Source organism: Portunus trituberculatus, chromosome 32 (assembly GCF_017591435.1).
Source record: "Portunus trituberculatus isolate SZX2019 chromosome 32, ASM1759143v1, whole genome shotgun sequence".
NCBI classification, from domain to species: Eukaryota; Metazoa; Arthropoda; class Malacostraca; order Decapoda; family Portunidae; genus Portunus; species Portunus trituberculatus.
Window position 1 is genome coordinate 4,163,182 of NC_059286.1, and position 11,454 is coordinate 4,174,635.

The window sequence follows — 11,454 nt, forward strand, 5'->3', positions numbered from 1 at the left end:
GAGACAGAACGAGGACGCGGAGGCAACAAACGACGAATGAACACCACACACGACACATAGAAACAAGCCGATCCTGGTACTTGTGTGGTGGGCCGAGTTAGGTAAGGTTAGCAGTTGTGGTGGGACGAGTTAGGTTAGTTAGCGAGTGTGATGGAACGAGTTAGGGAGGTTAGTGATTGTGGTTAGCCGAGTTAGGTTATGTTAGGTTAGTGAGTGTGGTGTGGTTTGGTTAGGTTAGCGAGTATGGTGGAACGAGTTAGGTTAGATTAGCGAGTATGGTGGGATGGGACGAGCTAGGTAATGTTAGCGAGTGTGGTGGGACGAGTTAGGTTAGCGAGTGTGGTGGGACGAGTTAGGTTAGCGAGTGTGGTCGGCCAAGTTAGGTAAGGTTAGCGAGTGTGGTGGGACGAGTTAGGTTAGTGAGTGTGGTCGGCCAAGTTAGGTAAGGTTAGCGAGTGTGGTGGGACGAGTTAGGTTAGGTTAGTGAGTGTGGTGCGACACTTCGGTAAGGTTAGCGAGTGTGGTGGGCCGAGTTAGATTAGGTTAGCGTATAGTGGGACAGTTAGTTAGCTTAGCGAGTGTGGTGGGCCGAGTTAAGTTAGTTAGCAAGTGTGGTGGGCCGAGTAGGTTAGCGAGTGTGGTGGGACGAGTTAGGTTTAGAGTAAGCGATTCTAATAGTAGTAACATCAGTATTTGTAGTTATAATGGCAGTAGGAGGAGCAGCATCGGTGATACGAGGTACATCAAAAATGAATTATAGAAGGAGAAACAGTAATAAAAATAGCACTAAAAATAGTAGTAGTGGAAATAACAATAGCTTAAGAGAGTTTCCCGACAAGTCACTAACACTACAGAAGGTAAAAGCCGGAAAACACTTAAGAAATACAGCCACGTGTCTATAGTAAGAGTATTAGCAACAAACAAATAGTCACGTACCTCCACATTTACCACGATGACACACAATTACATAAGCGGACGTCACATGCAAGCAACGAACGCACTAACACGCAGACACACGCACATTTTCAGCCACTGGGGGCAAACTGACGGCAAAGCTTCATTCCGAAAACTTCTCCGACCTCTCACATTCACTCACCAACTCAAAGCAGTGAACCAGTCGCGCTTTGCTTCTATAGGACTCGGAGCTTCGAATCTGGATCTGACGTGTCGACACAATTTTTTTCTTCCTCTCCCCCAATTTTTGTTTTAATATGCTGACAGGATGGATGTATAAAAGTAAAAGAGTTGTAACAGCTGATGACAGACAGACTAACGGGTGCAGACAGCTCAGCACACACACACACACACACACACACACACAGAAGAGGGACGGAAAATCTGCCAGCTTTGAGGTACAAGTGAAATTCATAAAGCGATTCAGGTTAAAGTTTGAACAGCTGACGTAAGAACCATCACACACACACACACACACACACACACACACCTCGTCTCCTTATCTACTGAAACCTCACTTCCACCTCGACTAACAAACAAACGAGTGAATAAGCGTCATCCACACAATTACTTTTCACAAACGGACGGAATGGAACAAAATGGAGGAGATTGAATGGCGTGATAAAAGAAAAAGAAAGGAAAAATATCTGAGTTGGTAGACAAAAGACAAGACAGTGATAAATGGGAATGAAAAGGGACGAGAAGATGAAGAAAAGTATTATTTAAACAGGAACGTGAAGGAAAGGGATGGAGGGAAAAGCAGGAGAAGGGAAGGCGGAAGAAGGCAAGAGTGGAAATTAAGTTGTCAGATTAATCATGTTTTCATTGCAAGTTAGGTTTCTGCCATTTTGTGCCTCTGAGGAAGAATGCATGTAAGCAAAACGCAAGAAAAGAACCAAATAAACAAGGAATGAAGGAAGAAAGCCAGCAAAAAACAATGGACAGAAGAAGGAAGCAGGCAAATAAAACACGAAATGAAGGAAAGAATACAAGTTAACAAAGAATGAAGGAAGAAGATTGCAAGTAAAAAAAAATGAAAGAAGGATGCAAATAAACAAAGGAATGAAGAAAGGAGGCAAGTAAAACAAGGAATGAAGAAAGGGAGCAAGCAAATAAAGCAAAGAATGAAGGAAAAAAGCAAATAAAACACGGAATGAATGAAGGAAGGAAGGAAGAAAGCAACGAAAACAAGAGATAAAGGAATGAAGGGAGCAAAACAAGGAATGAAGGAAGGAAGTAAGTTAATCAAGGAATGAAAGAAGAAAGCAAACAAAACACAGAAATAACAAAGGCAGCAAGCAAAGCAATGAAGGAAGAAACGAAGCAATGAAATAAAGGAATAAATAAGAGAAACAAGTAAAGCAAAGAATGAAAGAAGGAAGCAAACAAAAAAAAACAATGAATGAAAAGAAAAAAGGAAGCAAAAGCAAGGAGACGAAGGACTGAGAAATCAAAACAAAGAATAAAAGAGGAAATGAAGAATTGAGAAAGAAAAGAAGGAAGAGAGTAATGGATGAAAGAGAGACAAAAATCATTAGACAGCAGGAGAAATGAAAACTGAAACCTCTATCTCACGTTACCTTCTGACACTTAATCGAAGCATAACCTTTTGAAAACACTCCTTGGCCAATGCAGGGTGACGAGTACTGTATGTAAAAGCTAGTCTATCTCCTGTCCAGCTCATTTCACCGATCACTTGCACTATTAATACCACGATGAATAATGAAACGGTAACCTGAAGGACACGACGAGTGCATGGTTATGTTTGCGAGGTGAAAAATCCTAGCGATTGGAACTAAAGCAAATGTCAGGTGCTAAATATATGTACTGTCGATTAACAAGAGTGAAAGGGAAATAGTGTAATGATGATACTGCCGTTGCTATGACGACTACTGCTACTGATAAAGTTGTCAATTTTACTTTTATTATTGTTTTCATGTATTCTTGTACTGTTATTGCTGTTATGTACTGTCTATATTCCTGCTGCTACTACTACTATTACTATAAGTGCTGCTGCTTCTACTACTGCTACTATAACTGCTGGTGCTACTATTGCTGTTATTTTTTTTCTATAACCATTAACACTTCTATGTTTTGTTTTTGCTGCTTCAACAACAAGAACATCAACAATAACTACTACTGCTGCTGCACTAGTTCAATATACTATTACACTACTACTACTACTTCTACTACTACTACTACTACTACTACTAATACTACTACTACTACTTCTCCAGCTACTACAACTACATTTATTACTATTTCTTCTCTTAACCGCACAACCAGCACTACCACTAATCACACACACAACAAGCGTCTCCACTAGTGAAATATCGTCACACATTTATCTTGTTCTCCCCCACAAGTCCACCTGCTGTCGTCCACAATCTTCAATAAACGACAGATTAACTAACAAACTTCACACTTGTTCAACCTTCCTCAGCAAGTCGATCGACTGCAATTATTCACTTTCTCTTTTTCCTATAGTTTGTACTCTTTCTTTCAATTTATTCAACTACCGAGGATGTCTTGATTTTTTTTCTTCTACTACTATGCATATCAGAGAGCGTGAGACATCGTTTATCGCATATATCTTCCAAACAAATATCTAAATCAGAATGACATTTTAGTACAGCTTTTTTTTACACCCTCCAGTAATTTTTGACACCATTGTGCATTGCCAAATGTGTTTGATTAAGGCGTTTACTCTTGTCATTTAATGTCGAAGCCCACATTAGCCAACTCAGCGGAACAGTGAATCAAGCAAGGGAAGCGTGACGGAGCTGTGACGTCCACTCATCCACTACATCCACACTCCTGTCTGCCTCTACTCTCCTCCCTTTCCCCCACCTCTCCCACTCCTTCCCCGTTCTCTCTTTCTCTGGAAAATACTGGCACTGCCGTATGTTTTATATACGTAAAATATAGGCACTCATTACATGGTAGTGTTTTGTAATTTACGTATAATAGTTGATAATGATAGATACCTAGAGAGTTTAAATGAGAAAAGTAGAATAGGGTGGTTAATGAGAAACACCGTGATTGATAGTTTTTTTTTTTTTGTGGCGGAATCAGTTTCTTTGTGGTACGTGGAACTCAGACTCACGAGAACAGTCATATCAGTGCTTTTGGTCAAGATGCTGCATACTGTTGAGTAAATGTTATGGCACTGCAGAGGTGTGGGAGGGGCGGTTTGAAGGTCACGTGGATGAGTACTGGTCAACAGATAACATTCACGAAGGCGTGGATCCCGTCATCACCTTGCAACCTTGATGATGATAGAGATGATGAAAAAAAAAACCCTATTTCTGGATAGTGACGAAGATTGAAATAAAAACTGAGCTGAGTTCTTGTTTATGTATATCATTGATTTTGTCCAGAGAGAGAGAGAGAGAGAGAGAGAGAGAGAGAGAGAGAGAGAGAGAGAGAGAGAGAGAGAAGGGGTGAGTGTGAGTGGTGGAGGGTAGGGGCAGACAGGAGTGTGGAGATACCTGATGAGTGGACGTCACAGCTCCGTCACGCTTCCCTTGTTTGATTCACTGCTCCGCTGAGTTGGCTATGTGGCCTTTGACTTTAAGTGACAAGAGTAAACACCTTAATCAAACACATCTGGCAATATACAACAGTGTCAAAACTTACAGTAGGGTGTGAAAGAAGCTGTGCCAAAATATCATTCTGATTCAACTATTTGTTTGGAAAATATTCATATGCGAAAAATAACGCCCCACGCCCTCTGAAATGCATAGTAAATCGATTTTCATTAATATATTATTTATTTTATTTATACCATGTGGACTTTTCACGGGAATTTATGGGCTAAAGGGGATACTTTTTAGGGTACCTCCTATCTCAAAGCCCACCCGCTAAGAAACCGTTGCCCCGAGTGAGGACTGTGGACCGTGGACAGGATTCGAACCCGTGCTCTTGGAGACCCCTCGGACCCCAAAACACACATGGTTCCACTGCACCACGGCAGCCACAATTTAATATACTCAATGGGTTACAAACTATGGTATGTATTTCAATCTCATTTTCGCTAAGTAAACTCCTGTCCTTCAACTGTTTTTATCTTTTTGAGGGAAGAAAGAACAACAAATACAATAAAAAAAAAAAATCCTTCACTTTTCATCTATCTGAACTACCACACACAAGACGTCCCTCGATGAAATGACAGACCAGTGCTGCTGTGCTCGCCGGGACAACACTACAATCTTTTCCGACATTTCTGAATCATGCAACGAGCAGGAACATAAGAGTGACTGGAAGGAGATTACTCGTAAAATTGCACCATTAGACCTTCGCTAAAGTACTCGTATGACTGTTGGAAAAGATGACCATTGGGAATTACTACTTTACTCTTCACTGTTTATCTTACACACACACACACACACACACACACACACACACCGCGTAGTGTAGTGGTTAGCACGCTCGACTCACAATCGAGAGGCCCGGGTTCGAATCCCGGCGCGGTGAGGCAAATGGGCAAGCCTCTTAATGTGTAGTCCCTGTTCATCTAGCAGTAAATAGGTACGGGATGTAACTCGAGGGGTTGTGGCCTCGTTTTCCGGTGTGTGGAGTGTGTTGTGGTCTCGGTCCTACCCGAAGATCGGTCTATGAACTCTGAGCTCGCTCCGTAATGGGGAAGACTGGCTGGATGACCAGCAGACGACCGAGGTGAATTACAAACACACACACAAACACACACACACACACACACACACACACACTTTCTGCCCTTCCTCCCATGCTCTTCTCTTTCTGCTTTCTTTTTTTCATCCATTTCTAGCATTTTTCTTCCTTTCTTCCTTCCTATCTCTATTTCTTAATTTTATTGCAAAGAAGGCAGAAAAATATAGAAGGAAAGAAAGGAAGGAATGGATGAAAAAATGAATGAATGAAGGAAGGAAGGAAGATAGGAAGGAGAAAATGAGCAAAGGAAGAAGAAAGAGGGGGAGGGAGTGCAGGAGGGGAGGGAGGGAAGGAGGGACAAGGGAGAAGCTGGTTTCTGTTGAAGTTTAGTCATAAATCAACATTATTTCGGCGGAAGGTTTTGCTTGGGTGAATACTGTACACTCTGTCTTATTGTTTCCCTGAAGAGAGGAACACGAGGAGGAGGAGGAGGAGGAGGAGGAGGAGGAAAAGGAAGAAGAGGAGGAAGAGGATGAGGAGAGAAGAGAATACTAAAATAGAGAAGAAAAGGGGTGGATGAAACGAAGAGGACAAGATGGTGATGATGGAGAAAATAATAATAATAATAATAATAATAATAATAATAATAATAATAATAATAATAATAATAATAATAATAATAATAATAATAATAATAATAATAATAATAATAATAATAATAATAATAATAATAATAATAATAATAATAATAATAATAATAATAATAATCATAATAGTATTACCTAAATATTTAATAATAAAAAAATATCACGAGATGACGATTATTCAGAGAGAGAGAGAGAGAGAGAGAGAGAGAGAGAGGCGAAAAAAAACACTCATGAGTAAGGAGTAGAGCAGGAAGGGAAGGAAATGAGGCAGGAGGAAGGATGGAAGGGTAGAAATTGAGGGAAGAATGGAGGGAGGAGAAGCCAAACTCTCTCTCTCTCTCTCTCTCTCTCTCTCTCTCTCTCTCTCTCTCTCTCTCTCTCTCATCCCTTCATTTCTATCAGTCTAATCTATTTTCAGTTATACATAATTTTCTCTTTAATAATCTCGTTTTCTATCAAGTCATCAACTGTATTCGTCACAATGGAACCAAAGTAAGCTCTTCCACTCCTCTTCCTTTTATTTCCTTTCTTTTCTCTCCCATATGTGTGTGTGTGTGTGTGTGTGTGTGTGTGTGTAGACATCAGATCCAGTTCTTTTTTTTTTCTTCGAGAATTTGTGCTGAAAAATTATTGGTCTCTGCTTGTCGTCTGTTTTGTCACAAGTAGCGATTAGATTACTGTTTTTATTGGGGGGGTTACTTTTTCTTAACATCGTATTTAGTCTGCTTGCTTCTTGAATTAATGATGAAAATTTGGTTTGATTTTCTAATCCTTTTCTTTAACTTCTAAATCAACTTTTGTTTACTTCTGGAATTTTGTTTCTTTGCTTTTCTCTTTAGTTTGATATGGTAGTTATGATATGGTACTTTCAGCTCTGCATTTCGAGTTTAGTTCGAATTAACATCGGGTGATGATATTCTTATTTGTTTATCTAGAATATGAATTGAAAATTCTTAGTTTTTTCTCTTAGATTAAATCTGCGGTCGACATCACAAGGTTTGAGAATCTTTTTAATGCTGTCTTTCTTCTAACATCTGACGTCCTTTTCTTTTTCATCATGATGAAACTTTTTATCTTTTCTTAGTCCGAGACGAAAGGTCGCTTTTTTTCGGTTTTGACCTTTCTTATCTTCTGGATTTGTAGCCAAAGTTAAGCTCTTTCCGTGGTTTTTATTTCTAATTTATGAATTTTTCTTTTAGCATTCGGAAAGTTATTTCTTTTTCTTTTTAAGTTTAATGGTAACTATCTCTTCCGTGAAACTTCTTTAAATACGAATGAACACGTGTTCCTTTCTTTCTTGATTGATGTGGTTTTCTCTCACTTTTTTTCTGCTTATATATATATATATATATATATATATATATATATATATATATATATATATATATATATATATATATATATATATATATATATATATATATATATATATATATATATATATATATATATATATATATATATATATATATATATATATATATATATATATATATATATATATATATATATATATATATATATATATATAACAGTGAGACGTAGCCACATTATGTACAGTATTTCTTTTATAAACTTGACATTGCAATGCTCTGCTTTTCATGATATTGGGATATGTAAGGCAGTTTTTAGCCATTGCCAGCTTTCAGTCATAAAAAGCAACCCATTTTTTTCAGTTTTAACCCAGAAATTGAAGGAGAGATAAAATAAAACTCAAATCCTAAACTACACGTGGAATATATTTTCACATGACATTTATATTTTTCTCTCCTTATAATGATGGCAGGCAATTAAACAAGATAGGCACCTGTACAGCAAACATCAGCCTCTGTCCAACTCGAACCGTGAAGTGACGGACTAATCTCGCGGCCTCGTGAACACCAGACTGGCGGGCACCCTTGAAATGTTGTCCAAAACTTTTCACACAAACTTTCGCGGCATAATTGGGACATCATATCCCACCAAACTATTCGTGGTATTCGTCAAAGAAAGATTAGCCACGACATGTCACGCTGCTGAAATACTTCTGGTCAGAATAATATTACTGTCAGCCACGAGGGAGTGAATTCATATGGTTATTTTGTTTTGTGTAGATTAAATTACACTTGTTTTCATTTATGGGTTTCATGTTGATTGTTATTTATAGGGTTGTTGTTGTTGTTGTTGTTGTTGTTGCTATTGTGGTAAAATTCAACAATCATCACGGGATTTTCTTCTCTTCAAATACTTCCTTACATATAAAAAACGAACACACACACACACACACACACACACACACACACACACACACACACACACACACACACACACACACACACACACACACACACACACGCACTTAAACTCTAAACTAATCTAACTTACAAATAAAATAAAACAAATCGACCACGTCATTTACAATCTATAGCAAGGAACAACAATTGCATCTTTCTCATTCCTGGTTGCTAATTTTTTTTTTACTTCACTCTGAAAAATCAACACAAACCAATGACGTCACGAGTCACGAACCAATCACATCAGTTTTCCCACAGAGTCAACACCAATCAGAATCTAGTTTGTTGACATGCCTCTCTTTTGACGTCATCACTTTTCTTACTATCTCCACCGGCTAAACAAGAGATACAAACACGGACGGACTGAGTACACACACACACACACACACACACACACGTGGATATGCTCGTGCCTCGCCCACTTAGGTCAAACAGAGGCACTAAAATTCATCTCCTCCCTTCCTCTTCTTCCTCCTCCTCATTCTCTTCCTATTCTCTCTTTTTCCCTCATATTCTTTTCTTCCTCCTCCTCCCTCCGTTATTATTTTTCTTCCTCCTCATCCTGCTCCTATTCTTCCTTCTCCCTGTCATCCTTTTTTCCTACTTATAATCCTCTCTTCTTTCTCCTTCTACCCTCCTGCTGAACTGTCTCCTCTCTCTACCAGTCAATTAGTTAGTAGTACCAAACTGCCTTGCAACGAACCAAAAGTCTGTTGCTGCTCATCTATCCATTGCAATCTTCGTTTTTCCTTCATGCTTCTGTTTTTCTCCACCCACATTCCCTAAACGCATCAATAGATATATATTTTTCACTCCTGGTCCAGTTTGAAAACCTGCTCTGGTTCTAAAAATACTGGTAACCAAGACAACTATGTACTCCTCTGAATCTGCAATCATAAGGTTAGTTTAAAGGCAATCGAGAACAGGTTAGAGTGTTATTGGTCAGACTTAAGGCCAATAGAGAGAACGTAAGGAGAAAAGTTAGAAGTGATGGATAGAAACAGGTAAGTCTATGTGTGTTAAAGGAGGGACTGCCACTTGTAGTTGTGATGGTTTCTTGTGTTTCCCTGTGTTTCCATTTCTAAGAGTGCAAAAGGTAGTAAAATGAAAGGATGGTGGAACTACTACTACTACTACTACTACTACTACTACTACTACTACTACTACTACTACTACCACTACCACTATTACTACGACTACTACCACTACCACTACTACCACTACCACTACGACTACGACTACTACCACTTCGACTACTACTACTACCACTAACACCACTACTACTACCACCACTACCACTACCACTACTACCACTACCACCACTACTACTACTACTACTACTACCACCACCACTACTACTACTATCACTACGACTAAAACATTAACATTCAAACAGGAACCTTCTTACTCAACATCTCACAGGCAATAGGGGAAACACACTCACTTGTACAAACGTTATTTTTCTGGAACTGATGCGCTACGTAATGGAGACACTTGCCCAATGAGTTAGCAAGGGTCACACGCAAGGCCACGCACCAGTATCAAGGTTACGTAACTTTGTGTGCTTGTGTAAGACTATTTCATGAGTTAGAGAGGGATCTGCGAGGCTGTTTCTTTTATATTTTTGCTTTACATAAGTCATCTGAATTGCTCCGTGTGTGTGTGTGTGTGTGTGTGTGTGTGTGTGTGTGTGTGTGTGTGTGTGTGTGTGTGTGTGTGTGTTTGTGTGTGTGTGTTATCGCTGTTGTTGTTATTGTTACTGATGTGGTGGTGTGGGATTAGTGTTAGTGTTAGTGTTAGTGGTAGTGGTGGTGGTGGTGGTGGTGGTGGTGGTCTAGATTCACTTTAACTAGGTTAGTAAGACAGCAATGGAGAGAGAGAGAGAGAGAGAGAGAGAGAGAGAGAGAGAGAGAGAGAGAGAGAGAGAGAGAGAGAGAGAGAGAGAGAGAGAGAGAGAGAGAGAGAGAGAGCAAGGTTTCATTGATTGCTTTTTGACGTCCCAATAGAGAAAGAGAGAGAGAAACAACAAAAATAACAAACTGACGAAGGGAAAGAAAAGAGTTTGAGTGAAACAATAAAAGAAAATAAAAAAGTGCGTAATAAAATAAAGAAATAGAGAGAGAGAGAGAGGCAGAGAAAGGGGGAAAGGGGGGGGGGTAGATGTATAGTATAAGAGAGAGGAGGAGAGAGAGAGAGAGAGAGAGAGAGAGAGAGTGAGAGAGAGGGAGAGGGAAAGTGAGAGAGAGGGAGAGGGAGACAGTCGGAAGCTGATGTGGTTAGAATACGTACCGGATATTACTCTTTGCAGATCAGTAGTTGTTGCTAGCCTGCCTGCACCATCTGTCTGTCTGTATGCATGTCTGTATGTCTGTCTGTCTGTCTGTGTGTCCATGTCTGTCTGTGAGTATGTTTCCTTTGCCTGTGTCTAGTTTGTTTTTCCTTCTCTTCGCCTCTGTCTGTCTGTCTGTCTGTCTGTCTGTCTGTCTGTCTGTCTGTCTGTCTGTCTGTCTGTCTGTCTGTCTGTCTGTCTGTCTGTCTGTCTGTCTCTCTCTCTCTCTCTCTCTCTCTCTCTCTCTCTTCTTGTCTGGCTTGCTTTATCCTACATCTCTCTCTCTCTCTCTCTCTCTCTCTCTCTCTCTCTCTCTCTCTCTCTCTCTCTCTCTCTATCTATCTATCTCTAACACAGTCTGCCTTTCCTGTCTGGTTTGCTTTATCCTACATGCTCCTTCTCTCTCTCTCTCTCTCTCTCTCCTCCCTCCAACCCCTCCTCTCTCTCTCTCTCTCTCTCTCTCTCTCTCTCTCTCTGGTAATGAGCCTAAGCCTCTACCTATACCTCCCCTCATTACCAAACATTTGTACCGTCAACACCCATCACCCCCCCCTCCCATATATTACTTAATCCTCTGACTCGTCCCCACTTCTCCCCTTCCTTGTCCTGCCTCTCTCTC

General features: G+C 39.9%; 1 non-coding gene across 1 annotated transcript; it reads left to right on the forward strand.

Annotated features, from left to right (window-relative positions):
- Positions 1–5,358: 5,358 nt before the first annotated feature.
- On the forward strand, positions 5,359–5,430 carry Trnav-cac. The gene has a single exon. It is a non-coding gene; the product is annotated as a tRNA-Val (tRNA).
- Positions 5,431–11,454: the final 6,024 nt, after the last annotated feature.